Genomic DNA, 21,160 nt, shown 5'->3' on the forward strand with positions numbered 1-21,160 from the left:
TGTGGGGGGGTGACTTAGCAACCCTCTGCCAAATTACTTTCTAGGAAGAGGAGCAGAGCTTAAGATAGCCCCTTACTTATCTGTTATAAGTCACAGAGGGAGGGAGGGGCAGGGAGTGGGAGGGTGACAGAGACATGCAGGATATCGATGTGAGAGGATAGCAAGAGAAAGATGCAGAGAAGGAAGGCAGAGAAGAAGAATAGACCTGTGGGGGGAATATAAAAGAAGAGAATATGTTAATGATGCAAAAGAGAGTGAGGGAAAGATGTTAAAGATAGAAAAGAGTAAAAAACTGGAAATGATCAGGCGTGGGGGGGCGTGCAGAGACAAAGGTTTAAGAGGAAAGAAGGTGTAACAGATGAGTTGGATAAAAACTGGAATTTGGGAAGAAATCATTTAAGGAAAGAAGAAAAAGGATGATTCCAAGGGTGTAGATTTGGTTTTGGCATTGGTGGGGACGGATGATTCAACCATCGAACCTGCCCTGTTTCTGGTTTTCCCTTTTTGTCTTTGTACTTGCCTACATATGCTATTCTACATGCTTTTAAACTATTTATAATTACAATTCATAGTTTTATATGTGAATTAAATAATGTTAAATTACTATTAAATAAATGACTAAAGTATTTTAGGCTTTAGTTTACTTCAGCCATAATCCATATAAATCAGGTATCATACAAAAATAAAAATACAGTCATGACAATATAAGAATATGACTTTAAGGACTTAACAACATTACTTCAGTTACACCAACATTTCTTATACATTAGCACTAAGGGAACACTGAATGACCTGCTGGGTTTTGTCCATAAAACTACTCGTCCAAGATGACCACAAAGTAAAAGATCTCTCAGCAACATTATGCAACGTTTTAGGCACTATTGCCTCAATCAGATCAGTGAGCTGGGATGTTTTACTCTAAACATGAACTACTGTTACAGCAACAGACATGGACTACATGCCCCACACAACAACTCAATGTCCACTATGTGAAGCAGCCAAACACATGCCTGCTCCTCTCGTTAACTGAGATAAACTGCTGCCATATTGGTTTTACATTTACACTGTCCAGTCTCTGCTGGTGGACGTGGTACAGCCTCTGTAAACTAATATCCTGGCTGCTCAAAGCTGCCGTTTTCTCTGACAGCTTCAATCAAAATTAGAAATGCTGCTCTGAGACTGAGAGAACTAATAGTGCTGCCTGTTGTGCAGTTAGTTTCCAAAACACGTTATTCATGGTTACATACAATTTTAGACTGATGTGGGCCAAAGCCTAGCATAGCCTGTAATGTTATTATGACATTTTATGAGTGAACTTGACTTTAAGTGACTGACAGGTTTCTTTGAAAAATACTTTCTTATATCCAGGTTCTTCCTCTTTGCTGCCGTCCTCCTCAAACTAAACAGCGCTCACTGAAAGGCTCAGCCAATCACATTGGCCATATTTGTCACATGAGGTAGGACTCCAGTAGAGGACGTAATTTAACTCTTTCTGCACCGCTGGGTGAACGAGACGCTGACAGATCTTTTTTAAATTCTTTTTATCGGATTTGTTTTTCTTAGGAGATGAAATTATTGGTGGGGACACGTCCCTTCCGTCCATGCCAAATCTGCGCCCTTGGATGATTCAGTGGTTGGTGATACTGATCCTGTAGAGGACAGATGTCTCCTTCATGCTGGAGAACAGTCTGGGCCTGCTCAGGCTCCGCCTGCAGCTCTGCTTTGAATTCTAGTTATAATTCACACACAGAGGCAGAAGGATGGATGCACCTTCAGACAGGTTTACCTGCAGCTGCTCTGACACCAGGCTGGAAATCACCGTAGGCTGGGTCACAGTGTCATTTTGTCAAAGTTGCCGGCATCTCACAGAACCTCACAAGGTGTCCTTCAGGGTTGGTGCTGAGAGGCACCGGGGTTTGGCAATTATGAAAAGACGGGAGTGAGGATCAAGCCACATTTCAGTGCAAACCTGTCATTTTTTACTGTGTAGGATTAATACGCAGTAATTAATACATGATCATTAATACTCTGGCTTCCTTCCACCATCCACAGACATGCAGTTTGTGGGGATAGGTTAATTGATGTCTCTGTGTGTTAGCTGCGACAAACTGGAAACCTGTCCAGGGGTGTACCCCGCCTCTCGCCCTAAGACAGCTGGGATAGGCTCCAGCGCCCCCCGTGACCCTGAAAAGGATAAGTGGAAGCCGATGGATGGATTAATACGTAAAAAGGGGCGTGGCTAAACTATTTAGTAAAAAAAAGGAAACAAGACTCAAAGCATTGTCCTCTAAAGACCCCCCCCGCCCCTCCTCCAACCCTCTACATGTAGACTGCATTGTTCTTTAGATTGAGACGGTTATATGTGAGCATGCAATTGTTGTGGTTCACACAAAGCCCTCCCCCTGCACGCGCTGATAGCGCCCCTCTGAGCCAGACAAACACGCACACCGATGCCGGGAAATGTCATAAGTGTGTACACACCCTGTCTGTCTGTGTAGAAACACACACACACATCAGGACGCCGACCGACGCTGATTAATGGCAGGCTGCTGGTCTGTATGGAGCGACAGAGGTGCCACTTGCGCCGTTTCCACGGTGAAGGGCGTTTCCCGGTAAAGCCATTTTGTGGCTGAAACTGAGATTGAGTTCCCCCTTCATTTAGGTGACAGATAACAAGAGCCTGGAAATCAAACCCGACACTATCAAACACTCAGCCATCAGTCACATCGGACAGCTTACTGCAGGTAGACAGACAGATGATCCCTGCAAGGAGACAAGGACAAAGGAGATTACAGAGGAGATAGGATCCAATGAGGAAAGTCCTGTAGGCTTAGTATGAAGAAGAAGAAACGAACTCTTGGTAGTAGAGTTGAAAACGATGTGCCGGGAGTCCGCTGTTCTCGCCGGCTGTAATAATCCTCGACCTCGCTGTCTGCTATGTCGGAGCGCGTTTGGAAATATATGATATCTTGATAAATCGAGCAGATATTTGAAGTTTACACAACAACTTCTCGCTTGAAAAGAACTTAAAAGTTTATTTTGTGACCCAGAAAGAGTAATATTTAAAAGTTTTTAGCCCCTCTCGTCCGCCATTACCGCGTTTGAGTTTTGGACGAAATGCATTCTGGGATATTTAGCTGTACCAAGTCCACACAAGTCACCACCGATGCATGCTCGATAAAACGGGTGGAGCGAGAACACATCCTGGACTTTTTCGCGTTCTCGGCTTGATGCGTACTTCGAATTGGAACAGTACTTGGTCTCCGACTGATGACGTAACACGAGTACACGAGAACGCAAGTACGCACAAGTACGCATATTGAGAAAGGCCCAGAGTGCCTGTGTCTGCTGTGAATTCTTCTTCTTCTGTGCTTTTTCAGCAGCATTTTGATGGGTTGTAGGTTCAGAGATGTGACGTAATGTTTGGGGGCAACCTCCTGACCTGCTGTGTTATACCACCGTGCAACTGTGCAACTTTGTGGCCACACAGAAGCAAACTTTGCCAACTGCCACAATCACCAGCTACGACTGACTGTGACTTTATCCTCTCCCCTGAAATCAAATTCAAGCTGAAGAGTCTCTGGCACACTGATCCGATGACCTTGAACGGGAGAAAGTTAAACGTATTTCAGGTGTCGTTTGTGCATTTTATCGGTGGAGCTGTGAAACTTTGTGATTGCACCTTTTACTTGGGTCGTGCATGCATTTTTTTTACTGTAAACAAACTCGTAATTTTCCTCTCTAGGTTTTAACGATTGTGTTATTTTGCTGTTGCTCTAGTGACACGGCTGAGAAAGTGGGGGAGGGATTCATTTGACTAATCTCTCCCCTCTTTCATGACGCTAACCATGTTACGCTGCACTGAGAATGACTCTGTGTATTAAATGGTCAGTGCATTACATGATCAGTCAAGAGATTAACCCAGGCTTACACGACGTCTCTTATATCCATGATGGATCTGTGTTAATCTTCTGTGTGTCCAAAACGTCCTTTTAAAATGACAAAATGACGAAGCTACGTACAAGACATCCAAACGAGCATCGTTTCAGGGACGTTATTTCTCAGATGTGTGAGTTTGATCATGTGATACAATAATAAGGTTGTCTACTCAGCTAACTGATCAGGTATATTCTAAGATAACAACAACAAACCACCTTATTTATTGGCGTTTGCAAAGATTTTTATGATTGCTGACACCTTAAATTTATGGTGATGTTCATGTGCAGATTTCCTGACGAGCTGTAATTCTCTGTTTGCGTGCACGTGCTCTCTCAAGAGGCCCCGTACGTGCATATGCTCATACGTGCATGCTGTCACGGTGTGTAAATCAGTTATGAGCTGATCGTGTCTCTCAGCACGTCCTGGTCATTAAAGTAGACGACTAAAAAAATATGCTGATTGATGAGCATTCTGGAAATGTGATCTGTTCCCCAAGAGAGCCCGAGAAAAGTTAATAAGCCTCTGAGCCCCTCCAGATGTCTGATGGCAAACATCTCTCGAACAGAACCAACCAGTATTTTTGATTTTCAATTAAATGTTTCCTCTTTGACACCATCCGTCTGGTATCCATGTGTACCGCAGCTTTTAAAAACCTCTTGTTTTCAGATATGTTCTGTGGTTTGTGAGCAAAGCTGAAAGTAGGCTGACGAAGGATCAACCTGAATACCTGCGAGGATTCATAGTTTAAGCTTCTGCCTTGTACAATATTTTACTTTCAGGTAATTGAGCTGCATTCTGGTAGATTTCAGACTTCTGATGTTTAGATTTGACTGAACTGCAGTCACATCAGCCTCTTTCTTTGAAAATTGTTCCTGGACCTTGAAGAAGATGTTTTAGTTTTGTTAAACGTAATTGTCGGTTTCAGTAGTAAATATTCAGGAACAGATATCGCTGTTCTTTGTTCAACCTCACTTCACGATAGGAGGGAGACATGCCAACCTAAATCTACGGGAGATTTTGTAATGCCACAGATAGTGGTTCCCCTTCTTATGTCTCCAAAGAGCTAATCAATCATACGAGGCAGTCACATTGTTGCAGTTTTACTGGCTCATTGTGTCCTTGGTGTAAATTAGCACCCGTCTTCATCGCTGTAATTGCAGTCAAAGCAGCTCTGCATTGTGCTGTTAATGAAGCTTCATTGTTCTTCTGATACCAAAAATTTGCATCCTTGCTAACAGATGACACATATTTACTGTACATCCAGAAATCGGTTTATGGAAATGACTCTTAGTACCTTAGCCTACCCCAAACTGCAGATGTCCACTATGAAAGTGGTCGTTGACTTACTATGGATCATGTGCGTCATCACATGAGCCAGGGTTTAAAAAAGGCGTTGGTCATTATGGTCACTGTAACGGCCACTCCATGGCTCAGCATCAAGGAACAACCTCAACAGCCACCCAAAGGATAAACGTCACTCTTTCGAGGATGACAGGGTTCACGTTTTGGACAGATGAGACTTGCGAGAGGAGTAAAAGAGGCCATCTGTGTCCACTGTGAACGGCCATTGTTGAACAGAGGCAGCAGCTTATGACATCAGCTATCATCCTATATGCTCCCTGATGATGGTAATGAACCACATGATTTTTCACAGATAACTCATATGATCAATAGTAGGTCAACTTAAAGAAGTCCACTTGCCTTCTTTTTTAAAGGTGTCCAGAGTACCATGACCTAGAGCAGCGGTCCCCAACCCCCGGTCCCCCGGTCGTTTGGTACCGGGCCGCGAGAGTTGAGGCTCAGGTGTGAAATGTATAGTTTTCAGGGGTTTTATTGGTTTTCAGCGTTATTTTGTTATCGTTTTTATCCTTAACTCGGTTTTCCTGGGTCTTTTCACGTGTGTTATGAACAGAGATGGGCAGTAACGCGTAATCAGATTACTTTTTTCAAGTAACGAGTAAAGTAAGGGATTACTGTTGCAAAAATGGTAATTAGATTACTGTTACTTTCCCGTAGGATCGCTGCGTTACTGCGTTACTAAAACCGTGATTTTTTTGCGAGAATGTCTCATGACAGTGACGTAAGCGAGTGCGACGTTCATGACAACAGCTGTGTGCAGATCAACAATGGATCATATATCGAGTGCAGAGAGAGTATGAGCGTGCAGCGTTTAAAGCGTGGAAGTACTGACCTTACTTTGAGTTTGATTCCATAAAAAGTGACAAAAACATTAGTGTCCGTTGTGTGTGGGAAGAAAACTTCTTTTTACAGCGAAAAAAACCCTAAACTTCCAAACAAGCACCGAGTAGCTACGACGTAATGGGAAACTCACAGAGAAACTCGCGGATTCTTCCACTGACCGCAGCACACCTGCACCAGGGTAACCCTCCGCCTACCCCACTCCTGCTTTACAGGTGAAAATAGAGCAACAGGACCGCTAGTCTTTGACTTTATTTATTTTCTGCTGTGTTTTACTTGCATCTATTTGAAAGACTGAGTGTAAACACAAAAAATATTTTATTTTATGTGCTGGAATGTGCAGAATATAAGTTTAAATGTTAAACTAATTTCTTCCAGTCAGAGAATGTTGCAGATAATTAAATTTTTGCTTGATGCATAAAGTTAAAAGGTTAAAACTAATAAAACAAGTTTTAAAAAGAGACTTTTCCATTTGATTACATTTTGTATGATGATTATGCAGAAAAAGTAGAATTGGGCTGAAAGATCTATCACTTTATCACCTATTCAGGTTGTAAATCGTGTTTTTAAAAAGTAACTAAGTAACTAAGTAATTAATTACTTTTGAAAATAAGTAATCAGTAAAGTAACGGGATTACTTTTTGGGGGAAGTAATCAGTAATTAGTTACTGATTACTTTTTTCAAGTAACTTGACCAACACTGGTTATGAATAAATCTTCTTTTTTTCGGTACTGGTACTAGTTTTATTTTGTTGTATTTATCCGCGACACCTTAAAGGCCGGTCCTTGAAAATATTGTCGGGCATAAACCGGTCTGTGGCGCAAAAAAGGTTGGGGACCACTGACCTAGATGACACAGACATTTAAAGATATTATTATTGGACAACGATGATGGTTAAATCTGCAGGCAGCAATCACACTGAAAGACGGATAAACCCTCAGGCTCTGTGTGCCGCAGTCGTGCACACATCGGTAACAGAAAAGGTCTTGATCGCATATATAAATATATATAAACGCACACTGGTGCTTGAGTAATATGAGATTTGTGTCCAGGATCTCTCAACATGATAAGATTCCTGCTAATACTGTCGTGTTTAATGTGAGTGAAAGCACATCTCATTACAATAATGATTCAGTAACATGGTCTCAGACGACCCTCGGTGACTGCAGTGTATCTCACAGTGTGAGCCTCTGTCAGTCTCTGTTTGCATGTGGGCGTCTTTGCATACGTACGTCCTGCCAGTTTGCCACTCGAATGCCGATGTGAGTCTGAGCCGACGTAGTTTGTATGAGCGAAGGAGATGAAGTCAACAAGTGAGATCGCAGGGCAATACGAAGGTGAAATCTCACGTCTGTATGTTGAAGACTGGAAGGAGGAACACTACTGTTATTCTAACAGGACCCACATGTGAACAGCTCACCAGTAACACACATTAATTCTACTTTTTCCACTTTTTTATTAATAGAGAAAAAGACAGCTTGGTGTAAAAACTGTACATTTGCAGCTATTAAAGGTTCCTGTGGGTCTTTAAAAATTCAAAAAGAGTCCCTTTGCTTTGCCTAAACATTTGCTTTTGCTGTTGATCTTTATCATTGGATTCATTATGTCACGTCTAAAACCATTTAAGCTGATAAAATAAACAGACAGGAATATCCAAACTGCTGATGGTTTGTTCACAGTAATGTTTATTTGCATGTAAATGTCTGCATGTAGACTGTCCACCAACTTTATGACCCTCGTTTGACACCTTAAACCATTAAGAAAACCCTTTGGTCTCATTTTGCAACTATAAATTTTAATGATTGGACTGTTGATCATAAAGAGACTACGCTAGTGGAATGTGCACTGACACGTGCACTCGTATTTTGGATAATCAGCATTTTACTAAAGGCTCTGCCTGGTAAATATGAGAATGAGGAAACATTAAATGACTGAATGACCCACGTGCAGGAATTTTTCATTAGACTACAGCAAAGCACCGCAGTATGTACCAGAGAGAGCGTGTTGAGGTGGAAGGCACGAGAATGAAATGCAGAGAAGGTGCAGCTTTTCCTTTGTTTTACAGCTGCTGATATTTTCTAAGGTTTGGATTTTAAGAATGGCAAAAACCCAGCTGCTGGAGTACATCTCAATCAGCCACAACATGAGGGTCGTTGACAGGTGAAGCGAATAACACCGATTATCTTTCGGTGCGAATGAATCTTAAGTTCATCTTTGCCTCCCTTTGACCAGCTCAAACTGTAAGTTAATGTCACCATGGATCTGCGATAGGGATGCACCGATACCGGTATCGGGTATCGGCCTCGATACCACATTTTCTAAAGTACTCGTACTCGTTAAAAGTCCCCCGATACCGAGGACCGATACCACGGTCTGAGACCTGTCTATGTTTGAGCGGCATGTAAGGGGTTAATCACAGCCTACTCCCGCCTCGAGGACATTCAGGGACAGCTCAACCAGCCAATAAAGAGACTGCGGCAGGACGTACAGACGCGCTGGAACAGCACGTATTACATCCAGTCCCTCATTGAGCAAAAGCGAGTGCTGGGCGTGTCCGAGCACGAACTCCCTGACTATCTCACCGCTCACCAATGGGCTCTTATGGAGACGACTGTTGCCATCCTCGCCCCCTTTGAGGAACTAACTAAAAAAGTGAGCAGCTACGACGCACTAGCCTCTGATGTCATCCCAGCTGTGACTGTGCTAGTGAGACGTCTAAACAGAGAAACAGACGAACAAATTTAAAATTAAATTTTGTTTTTTATAATTATTTATTCTGTAATATGTTGCATACAACATGCTTTTCATTTTAAATAAATGTTCTTAATTCCAAACTAGTCCCTTGTTGTTTTTTTTGTTAAATTATAGGACTAAAGCTGTTACCTGCAAATTTAAATCATGTTTTTATTAAGTACTCGGTATCGGTATCGGCGAGTACTGAAATGCAAGTACTCGTACTCGTTTCCAAAAAAGTGGTATCGGTGCATCCTTAATCTGCGAGAATAAAATAACAAGTTGTAAGTAGTATCAGTGGAAGCGCTCAGATGGTCCCTGTGCTGCTTTTATGTTTCTGTCACTCAGGTTTTTGCCCCTCAGCCATAAACAGCTGGTAGGGTATTGTTGTGACCCCGTCAGGCAGTCGGGCGGCGTGGACAAGTTTCCATGACTGCAATAACTCGAGAACGAGGCGAAGTAGGAGCTTCAAATGGATACCATTGGTGTATTTACCAAAACTCTCAGGCGAGTCAAAGGTCAGTGGTCAAGTTTCCTGCAAATCTTGTGATTGTGAAAACTATAGTATTTTCAAAGACAATGCATCAGCAGAAAAACATCTGCATTTACCTTAAAGAAGCAATTGCTGCTGCCCATCAGTCTAACAATTTAGAGTCCATCGTTCAACAGTTAGAAAGATTATTCACAAGTGCAAAGTATTCAAGACAGCTGCCAGTCTTCTCAAATTCACCCCGAGGTCAGACTCCGCAACGTAAAGAGAAACTGCAGAAAACCTCAAGAGCTGCATCTCAGACTGTACAGGCCTCAGTTAGCATGTTAAATATTCAAGGTCCTGACACAACAGGTAGAGCAAGACTTCTAGAGCAATGTCATTTGTATAGATGAGGCTAAAGTACATGTTTCATCATGTTTAATGCATCAGCGAGGATGACCAGAGCAGAAGCTTTGTGAAAACCAAACACAGCCTATCAGCACAAACATCTTCTACTATGAAGCATGATGATGTGGGCTTGTTTTGAAGTTGCAGGAGCTGTGCACCCTGCAGTCATCGAGTCGACCATGAACTCCTTTTACTCCAAAGTATTCTGGAGTCAAATGTGAGGCCATCTGTCCAACTGCTCAAACTTGGCTCAAACCAGGTCACGCAGCAGTATACTGACCCCAAGCACAGCAGCAAATCTCCAACTGAATGGCTTAAAAGAAAACAATCAACGTGCTGCAATAGTCCATTCAAAGTCCAGACCTCGACCTGTTGTGGGAAGAGAGCTGCGTCTAAATTAATGCCATCAAATTTCAATGAACTGGAGCTATTTTCTAAAGAGGAGTGGGGGAAATTCCTCCTCGATGACCTAAGAGACTCAAACACAAAATGACTGCATGAAGTTATTGCTGCTGCTAAAGCTGTTCAGCATGCTGCTAATAATGGGGTATACTTAATATTTCACAAAATTCTAATACAATCATTATGCTTCACACCATTGCAAACTGATTTAAAGTAAGATAATTGTGTATTTATATGTATTTATAAAGCATATTTACAATTTATAAATAAATCGATTTAGATGTAGAGATAAAACCAAAATAGTATCCAGAAAAACAAAAAAGATCCCCATAAATATCGTGAAAATGTTTTAATTTTTAATGACAAGCATGCAGTTGTAGTATTATTATTCCTGTTATTATCTAACAGTGTTTTGGTGGAGTTGCTACATGAAGCTGTTTCTATTTTCAGTGCCACAGTTTCCATATTTGAGATTGAAATCCTCTGCTGTTTGGTCCTGTAGGCTGCTGATCATCTACAGTGGCTCAGTATGAAGTCAGATATACGCAGCTAATCTTTTCTCTTGTAGCTTGGAGCCATGCTATAGCTAGTGCTAATCTCTTAGCCTACAGCATTAGCACTTGCTAAGTCTAATCCCTTTTTGTGCAGCACCGAGCCCGCTAACGCTAATCCATGTGGCTGTGTTGTGCTAATGCTAATCCAGCTGTCAGTCAGAAGTGCTGACCGGTGTAGAGATGAGGAGACACCTGTGTGCTGCTTACTGTACTCCAGCTCTCCTCTTGCACTCTTGTCAGTTGCCATGAGGCTCAATTCGCCTCCTGCTTCCCTCCATCTCTGTCATTTCTGATCATCCTGTGGACTTTCTGATATAACCTGTTGGTCTACATGCCTGTTAATCCGTTTTCTAATCCAACCCTCTTTCCAGGAATGCAGCACTTAAATGTGGAATTTCAACCTCAAATAAACCCGGCATTTCGAGCTAAAGCTTTGCTCTCAAACTTTATATGAAAATGTGTGTTAGAAGACACGCTTCTTTGGAATCGAAACGATCATTTTAATGCTTATTGAGTTATACTTTTAGCTCTCAGGATGTCAGGACTCTTGAAGCTGGCTCCAAAAGTGAATGAATAGCCATAGACTTCTGGCTACTACTCTAAAGTTAACCCTGGAGCGTTGACACATACAGCTATACAGTTGCTGCTCAGTGTCTCCTGCAGTGTTGCCAACTTAGCAACTCTGTCGCTATATTTAGCGAGTTTTCAGACCCCCTTAGTGACTTTTTGTCTAAAAAGCGACTAGCGACAAATCTGGCGACTTTTTCTGGTGTTATTGGAGCCTTATTTATGACGACTTTTTGAAGTGAAAGCGCGTATCGCTCTTACTCTCAACAAGCAGCGGGTGCTGCCGTGGGCACCTCGCCCGTGCCAAAGTGCTCACAGGCGGAGGATAGTCCTCCCCCACTGCTATCAGGGCAGAAGATGTTCACACCTATGCATCCAAACTGCAAATGAATCATGCATGAGCGAAGCCGCTGCTCCTGCACTGACTGTAACGCAGTCAGTTCTTCTTTTACTGTTATGCTGTTTTGTGGATCACAAGGTTTAAAACTACTTATAAACACTCACACACAAAGTAACTCCACCAGAGTGCATATTTCGGGTCACTTTTGCCGGCCCAAGCCCGGATAAAGGAGCAGGGTTGGAATTGTGACATTAAAAAATCAATAATTGCTAAAAAAAATATTAATTTGTAGTAATAAATAATTTCTAAATGCATTAGGACGTATTTTACTCACTTTATGTCTGGTCCACGATGTTATTTCTCTCTCCAACAACGTAGGTTACAATTAGATTAGCATGACCAATTATGCAAATTAGGCAATGAAGACATTTAGCGACTTTTAGGACAACCAATAGCGATTTTCCTTACTGAGGAGTTGGCAACACTGGTCTCCTGTTCCTCACGTCTGGATCTGCAAGGACAAAAATAAGGCCTACGGGCATTGTTCAAGTTTGTGGCCTTTTAGAGCATTTTAGATGGTTTACTGTGAGGTACAGCCAGGCATTGACATTTGGGCTTTTGGAATAAGAATTGTAAGTAAATCTTAGCCCTAAAATTCAGTAGTGCCTCTAAAACTGTTGACATTACACATTTGATAAAAACAGCCTTCTTTAAGGGCTATTTTTTAGCATTAATTAGGGCATAGTTGGGATAGCAGGAGGTAGAGCAGGTCACCTACTGATCAGAAGGTCGGGGGTTCGATCCCTAGCTCCTCCAGTCTGCATGTCAAGTATCCTTGGGCAAGATACCAACGCCAACTTGCTCGATCGGAGTATGAATGTCGTTAGAAAGCACTAAGTGTAGATAAAGTGCTTGAATGGGTGTGATTGGGTGAATGAGGCATGTTGTATAGCTTTGAGTACTCCGTGAGAGTAGAAAAGCGCTACATAAGAATCAGTCCATTTACCATTTAGCCCTGTGGCTCATCAGATTAGGCTTCGACTACACACACGTTGCTTCAGATTAATTTAACTTTGGGCTCTTGACTCAAACAATAAGCGTTACACTTTTCGGAGATGGCACAGTGAATTTGAAGTTTTCCGATCTCCCGTTCTCTCCAGTTATCTGCTGTTTTATTTCATCGTCTGGCGAGACAGCTTCCTGTCATTGCTAAAATCCACTGCTTTCGAGTGTCTGAACAAAACAGCTTGAAGCTTCCCCGGTGATGAAACACTCAGCCTCTTCCTCCTTCCTCCTCCCACTCGTTTCCAATAACTCCCCCTTGGGACGGCTTTTCTTCATCTCTGTTATTCATGTTCTTTTCTGCTTATTTTTTATGAACACTGTTGTTTTTTTCCTCGCCGTCGTCCATCACGCTGTGTTTTAAAGCCATTTGGATTTTGTTATCAAATTCCGTTCTTTTTGTTTTGAAGCCACCGTTATTACAGCCCAGCTTCTTCTGTCATCTATCACCGCCGCACAAATTGTGTTTCTGCTGCATTTGTCAGTTGTGGCTTCATTTTATCACCTTGTTTAATTACCTCACTTCTATCTTTTACTGCAGCGCAAACTAAATTAACCAAAGTAAACAGTACACGTCTGAAACCTGGAGGCGATTCAAGTGAATACATTTTGAAAATGGGCGTTTCTTGAAGTAAAAAAATGTATATATCTGCCGATGCACAGGATGTGATGTAACTGTTTCTCCAAAAGGGCTGTTCACCTACGCTACACCCACACCACCCTGATATCAAACTCTGAGGAAAAATCCACCTTCAGGCACGTTGTTGGCACAGCATTATACATCATCAGCGTGCGATGCTCTGAAGGTTATTCTGTGAAATATTTGTCTAATTTTCTTTTTTGTTATAACTGAATCCTCTCATCCTCATCAGCTGCACTTAGCACTTTCTTGCATTTCCCAGCATGCCTCAGGAGAAACTTAAGAGAACAGCCGGTCGCAGGTTTTTCTGTGTAGGTGGACTCGCTGATGAGGAACATAGGAGCTGAGAAAAAGTGAGAGTTTCGCCTCTTACTGAAAACACATCGTTTCCTTTGTTAAAGCTGCAGAAATACTGAATCTGTATTTTTGTCCCTCACAGATGATTCTGTATAGAAACACGGTGCAGGAGTCACTCTGAAAAGACCCTTTTTGAGATTTCATGGTCACATTCATCTCTCAATAATAGGTTGTGGGCTGTTAAGTCTAATTGTTGAATGTTGTCATTGTGCTTCTTAAATTTGTAAGGTCGCAGAAACACCTGGCCTACACACTCCTCGTGCCTATGGTACGACAACTTTTCTCCGTGCCCCTGGTACACTGCGTAGAAGCTCTTTGCCACCCACCCACCCACACACACACATTCTCACATGCATACCGATGCGGGCGGTGCTTTTGCTGCGATGCGTATTGTGTGAACTGTTTTCCCAATAAAAGGCAGCAAGCAGAGGCCGTATTTGGGGTCATTTTGTGGTAGACACCGACGAGACCTCCCTTGCAAGTAAACCGATCGATCGCTGACTGTCTTGTTTTCTTCATGATGAATAAGTCTCTAAACTAGCGGGGCTTGTGGAAACACACACCCAACACACACAAATTCATTCAAACTGGTCGTTTGTTGGAAACTGGTGGAAACATTCAGCTCAGAAGCATCAGAGTGGGTTTGAAATAACACATAAAAAAACTAATCTGCCTTCCAGAGAGGTGGATTTGTGGACTGATGGACTGAAATCACTTTCTTCACCTCCAGAACAAACACAAAGTGTGAGGGTACTTGTGAGTGAAAGCAGATTGTCCCACTTCAGCAGAGCAGACAGCTGAATCCAGCTCCAGACTCCCATTCCTCTTTCAAGAGATCAAATTCAGATTACCAGTGTGATTAAGTCCATTCTGAAGATCCACCACACTTCACTCATGTCAGGTTGGCTGACACAAGGCTCCAAGTGCTTTTTCATGTTTCATGATGCCTTTCTTTAGCTAAAAATAACACATTTATGTAGCTAATACAGCACAACACTGATAATAATAATAATGTATACTTTATTGATCCCAGTGGGGAAATGACTTTCTCTGCATTTAACCCATTCACTCAGTGAAGCAGTGGGCAGCCACCAATCAGACGCCCGAGGAGCAGTGTGTAGGAACGGTACTTTGCTCAGGGATACCTCAGAGTAGCTGTTCAGTGGATTCGAACCCCTCACCTTCCAATATTGGGGCGACCACAATTTCATTATTATTTCATATTACATTTTTTTAAGTAAATCTCTGATTTAAAAAAAAAAAACGAAAAGAAAAAAATGGACATCTTTCACATCAAACTTGTCTCATTTCTAAGAGGCTGCGTTTGAATTTTTGGGAAGTGTATCTGTAAGCAGAAGGTCGCTGGTTCGATCCCCGGGCTCTCTGTCCTGGTTGTTGTGTCCTTGGGCAAGACACTTCACCTACCGCCTACTGGTGATGGCCAGAGGGGCCGATGGCGCGATATGGCAGCCTCGCTTCTGTCAGACTGACCCAGGGCAGCTGTGGCTACAACTGTAGCTGCCTCCACCAGTGTGTGAAGGAATAGTGGAATTGTTAAGCGCTATATAAATGCAATCCATTATTATTATCTGTGACCTCAGCAAACACTTAAATAGATGCAGGGGGTGCTCTAGTATCCTATTGAGCACGGACAGGCTGTGGTTGTGGCTCAGCAGGTAGAGCAGGTCCAATAATCGGTATGGTGTGAGTGGGTGATTGAGACATGTTGTAAAAAGCAGCACTATTTAAGAAGCGTCCATCCATTTACCACGAGAGGGCAGAACTCAGTTCTTCAGTCAGACCTCCTCTCACTCATCACATGGGGCTGCAACCACGACGTCAGGATCCAGAATTTTCAGTCCAAGACTGCATTCACTGGTTTACATTCACTGTCTACATAGATCTACACACATGTTTGCTGTTTGAATGAGTGTAGTGGCAGATTCTGGGGTTTGGTTTAAGCACCAAATGATCTTTGATCAAGTGTAGGCACAGAGATTATTCTCAATTTGTCATATAAAGACTCTTTTTTCATGCAGAGCAACAAAACACGACTCTGACACGCTGTCACGTAATGGACATGCATGCACTTATATACGTGACAGTAAGAGGTTTGCTATGCAAACTGAGTGTTTTCCATGAGAAACACTGAAAGAGTTAAGCTGTCTGATAATGGACATGTAATGGGCTTGTAACTTTAAAAGTAAGTGTTAGATCTGCAACACATTTGACATTTTTTCTTGAAAACTGACACAAATGATTAATTCTGAATAATAATATTAGCTGGTTACAGTTTGAGTCGTTCTTCTGGCTCCTAAATGCAAATATGTAACAATAACAACTGTTTCAGGAAGAATTCAGGACTTCACAGATCCCTTCATGTCCCTTTGTAACCCTTCAAAATATTCTCTCTGCTTGACAATATTAATGAATTGTTATAGCTAATTGTCTTCAGTACAAACCTTTGAGTTCTCAGTATTTTCATTTTTCATTTCGGATATTTGTCACTCTGTAAAACCACCGCTCGCTCCGCAGCTTCCCTTCGTCCTTCCTGTAGGTCCTGCTGAGGAATTTGGATGAAAGGAAAGGAGGCAGAGCAGCCTCGAAGGGAGGGCGAAAAAGAGAGAGGAAGAAGTGATAGAGGAAAAGAGGGAGGAAGAAGTGATAGAGGAAAAGAGAGAGGAAGAAGTGATAGAGGAAAAGAGAGAGGAAGAAGTGATAGAGGAAAAGAGGGAGGAGAAGTGACAGCAGGGACAGAAAATAGAGGCAAAGAATCTTTAGGAATACTAATGAATTAATGATGCAACGTGTTGACATTTTTCTCTTTCTTCTTTCTGTCCCTGCACTCTTTCCTTGTCTCATTTCAACCCCTCTCTTCAACTCTCCTCCTCCTCCTCCTCCCCTTCTTCCTCTGCGCTCCTGCAGGTAGGAGGGTGTCCTTGTTAGCTTGTCATCCTGTTGTAACCCCGAGGCCACTGATGTGACTGGAATGTGAATTCATCATAAAAGGACCAACTCTACCTGAGGACTTCCTGCTTCCCCAAGAAACTCAGGTAAGTCGTACATAATGGAATATTTAATGTGATCATTCTCTGTGTGGTTTGACTGCATGTCTGGAAAAATTACAAGTGGTGAAGAGCAGCTTGGTAATTTTGAGGCTTAGTTTTTTTAGTTATTTCGTTCAGCTGAAAAGAGCCGATGCATAAGTGGGGAAAAGTGATCATACTTAATCAAAGAGGCTGTTGTCAAGCAGAACGCTTAAACAAGACAGAGTACAGCTGGTGCAGGATATTGACAGGGTACATGAACTAATACGTGGTTTATTTGAGAACAGTGCAGAGCGGCTTGTCTGCTTGGTGTGAGATGCTCATAATGTTTCTTATGCTGGGTTCTGGTGCTGGTACTCGCCGTCAGCCCGACCTGCCGTAGACCTTCTATGGCACCACTTTGGGCCGGCAACAAAAACCTTTCCTTTTTTGGGTCAATCAGGAGTGTCAGAATCAGAATATTATATTAATCCCTGAGGAAATCATATCGTACAGCTGGGGCTGTGCGATATGACCAAAATCTCATATCCCGATATAAGACATCTATCGTCCCGATAACGATATAAATCACAAAAATGTAACATTTTCTGTAAATTCTGTGAATCTCATGTAGCTGAAGTGTTTCCAGCTGGGCGTCATGTAGCTGGAGTCGAGTGTTTTAACCGATGCATGAAACGATACATTTTTAGACATAAGTTGTAACAGCCGCCGTTTTCTTTGTGAGTATTTATTACACGGCGTGCTGCGCGGAAAAGCCTGTTCGAACGTTTGAGTCTTAGATTTATTTTTTAGCACCTGGTGGCTCTTTTTTACTTCTCATCCATAAATAATCTGCTCTTTCACGTGATTCAGTTTATTTTGAAAAGTCTCAACAGGATCTTGAGCTTTATTGTGAAAGGTTTATGTGGAACATAAACAAGCGGACACGGGATGCTGTTACCATCGTTGTTGCTAACGACAACGCATAAAAACAGGCGCTTGTCCGTCAGTAGTGTGGTTATATTAAATATAGGAGAAAGAGAGAAGTTTAACCCTTTAAAGCCGGCCGGAGCGGGCACGCTCTGTTTTGTGTAACTATTTTTAAATCGCGGTAGCTCTGCAACCACGTGAGCTAGCGCAATAATTTATTTTGCATATGAAACCGGAGGAGTTGTACTTACATCTTATGCCATCAGCTTGTCCTCGGTCACAGTTTCCTTCCACATATAGCTTTGCAAAAACTGCATAAAAAGCACTTGCAGCAACAAAAACATAATATTCCAGAAACACGCTTTGCTGATCCGATCAGCTGTTGTAACACTTCCTACATTGGATTAGACGTCAGCGTGAACTATCGCATGTCCACCATGACCTGCCCGAAACCGGAAGTGACGTCATTTTCGTGGAAATGTAGTTTTTTACCATCAGGGCCTCATGAGCCTATACTGGTGTTTTTAAAAGTTATCTTTGACTTTATGACTTTCTGTGTCGTTTCTGGGATGCTTAGGACTCATATTGCACTGCTGGAAATAGTTTATTTTGATGCATATGCTGCTTTTTTGCAAATTTGCATTATAATATTTATTTTTGTTTTTCCTGCAGTGTATAAAAATTGGTGTATTTCAAAAATAAAACTATGAAGACACTCAAAATCAATTTCCTGTGGTGGGAAACTATTTTGTGCAACTTTTTTGTATTTACAGTTTTGAGGGATAAGCCTCTTAAATTTCTCTAACTAGAAATATATGTTAAAAAAACAAAAAACGATTTTCAATTTGTTTGTAGTTTATTGCACTTTTTTGCAATTTATGTAATTACTATGCACTTAATGCATACATATTATTAAAATCTGGGCTGTAATGGTTGTATTGATGTATAGCAACTTGAAATGCTCCCAAAAATGGCTCCACAGCATGTAAAAATATAATATAAGCTCTGGCGGACTTGGTTCTATGGTAGGTCTTAAGGGGTTAAGATATTAATATAGCCACTACAGTGACCATCAAAACATGAAAAAATATTGCCGTAAACAGTTTATTTTGCGACACCACGAAACAAACGATAGCGTAAAATGAAACGATAGACGTTTTTATATCGTCATCCGACATATATCGTTATATCGAACAGCCCTACGTGCAGCTGTAACAGCTGGTGTGGTTGGTGTTGCTGGTGTAGCTCGATGGATTAGGTGGAAGTGCAAGTAGACAGCGCACCACATGTGGTAGCCTTGTCTATGACGTTTTTAGATACCACCTTTTACCTGACTGTTCAGAGTCCAGAGTTCTGAATGGACAGACGTCAGGTGACCCAGTCCCTTGGATATGCAGGCTGCTGTGATGCACTGATCCTTTCACTCTTTATGATATCACAAAGAGCAGATACCCTGATCTCAGGTCCGACTCTGGGTGGGAAAATTGAAGCTTGTAAGGGTCAGCCCGTCAGACGAAAACTGTGGGCAGGGAGCTAAAACAGCGTCTTTCAAACGGAGCGTGACCTGAGGGGACTGGTTCAGTCCTTTCTGTTGCTTTTCTTCCATGAATATGTTTATAGTGTCTTTAAGTGGACTGTGTGTGCAGCACAGCCGGTAACACTGTGAGTGTGTGTTTGTTGTCCTCATGTGAAAGGCCTCTCCGTGTGTGTGAGCTCCATTCTGTCACATCATCATTACAAAACACATTATTATTAGAAATTACATAAAACATTAAACGTGCATCCTGATGCTAAAAGATGTGTTTTTAACATAGTTACGAATAGTTACACCACTTATAACTATAATGTAACTACTTTGAGTTCTTAATCAAAATCGTAGAACTTGATAGTTTTGATTACTTTGCAGTTACTTCTCTAACAAATATCTGAACCTGGGAAATAAAACAGGATTGTCCTTCAAAGGCTTGTGAGGTTTGAAATAAGGCTTTTTAATGAAGACAGATTTCCAACATCGCAAAGGTTCTTTTGGGCCAACACAGCCACCTGCCTCGTCGCGGTCGGCTGGTTGCAGGCACGACAGACTTGGCTCGGTTGAAGGAATCACAAGAGGCTGTAGAAATTAAAGCAAAAAATGCCTTAAAAATGGAGTCTGTCTGGACGTATCGACAGCGCCTCGTGAGCCACTTTCCCCACAGCGCTGTTGCACTTAAATGTGTTCCAGCAGCTTTGCTGAATGGCACTGAGCAGAAATGAGCCAAAAGAAAGGATTTCTGTACATAATGAAAAAATTTACTGACACATAAATTCTGTTTACTGAAGTAATGATCGGTTAATGTTTACCTGCCACTAAGAAGAATCTCTACAGAATAATCTACACACAAAGTGTGCTCAGGGCACAGATTATAAACCACCGTTAAATATTGTTTAATAGCAATTTTCCATTGCTCTGTTTATCAGTGTGACATATTTCTATCTATTATTTTATTAATAATTTATTGACTCTATCGTGGGCTTCATCTCGTGTAACAAAGCTGTCTAACATAACATACTAGTCTTAAAGAATCGTGTTGTCTGAGGGAGACGATCCTCAGTAATGTTCACAGTATGTTTGTTCAGGTCACCTCTTACTAATACGAACACCACATGTGATAAATTTCTCCATAACCAGAGAAATTGTTGAATTTTCTACCTATGATTTGCATTCATTCATTTGTTTGTTTGTTTTCTTATTAAATGTTTCATTTTAAAAGCTTGTTACTAAAAAGTAAATTGCTGGGATTTCTAATTAGCAGCATTTTGATTAGTAAAATGTTGTACTCTGTTACACATGCAACCCATATTTCATACTTCATTAAGTTAATTTAGCCCAACGCACACCTCCATAATCCTTCTTCTCTTCTGTCATTACACTTTTATTCTGAAAGTCTCTGCAGCTATTTTATTCTGGTAAAAAACGTCCTGGTGAAAACTTCCTGCCGAGTCATTTAGCCAACTTCTCCAGAGTGACTCACAATAGTATAAGCTGCAACAAATCGCAATCCCTGCATCATCCACACAGTGCAAGTGTCCAAGAAGAAAAGCTGTAAGAGGATTGCAGGGGTCAGGGCTGTACTGCTCTCACAAAAATGGTATAAATGTTCCTGTCCATTAAAGAGATCTTGGACTGTATTACTGTAGCATCGGACAACATGAAACATGAGCTGAAAGAACAAATTCAGAACACGTGACACTTCTTCTTCCACAAGCTTCATTAAGTAACAGAAAAAACTGCAAAGAAAATGCAATTTAAGAATCTTCTGTGGTCTCATTTGGGGTCGTCAAATATCCCTTATTCGCATTTTTTACAGTACTGTGCTGTCCCCATGATTTCATCAGGGGTTATTCGAGGTGGAAGACACTGTTGAATCAGTAAAGAAACTCACATTGTGTCTTTAAGTATCAGTGATATAATAACTGACTTTGCACTGATGAACCATGATGACCATCTGTCTCAGATGCTGTTGGCCCTCCAAGTCCTCAAACCATTTTTG

General features: G+C 41.7%; 1 protein-coding gene across 13 annotated transcripts in view; it reads left to right on the forward strand.

Annotated features, from left to right (window-relative positions):
* The window catches only part of si:cabz01090165.1 (leucine-rich repeat and fibronectin type III domain-containing protein 1-like protein), a 499,613-nt gene that overhangs the window by 162,371 nt on the left and 316,082 nt on the right, over positions 1-21,160 (forward strand). For 12 of the 13 annotated variants that reach the window (XR_015720013.1, XR_015720007.1, XR_015720009.1 and 9 more), the window contains one exon: positions 16,600-16,727. The gene's annotated coding sequence lies outside the window, so the exon portion shown is untranslated. The remainder of the gene's footprint in view (positions 1-16,599; positions 16,728-21,160) is intronic. The other variant, XR_015720012.1, reaches the window with a different exon arrangement.

Source organism: Neolamprologus brichardi, chromosome 14 (assembly GCF_056152115.1).
Source record: "Neolamprologus brichardi isolate AB-2024 chromosome 14, ASM5615211v1, whole genome shotgun sequence".
NCBI lineage: Eukaryota > Metazoa > Chordata > Actinopteri > Cichliformes > Cichlidae > Neolamprologus > Neolamprologus brichardi.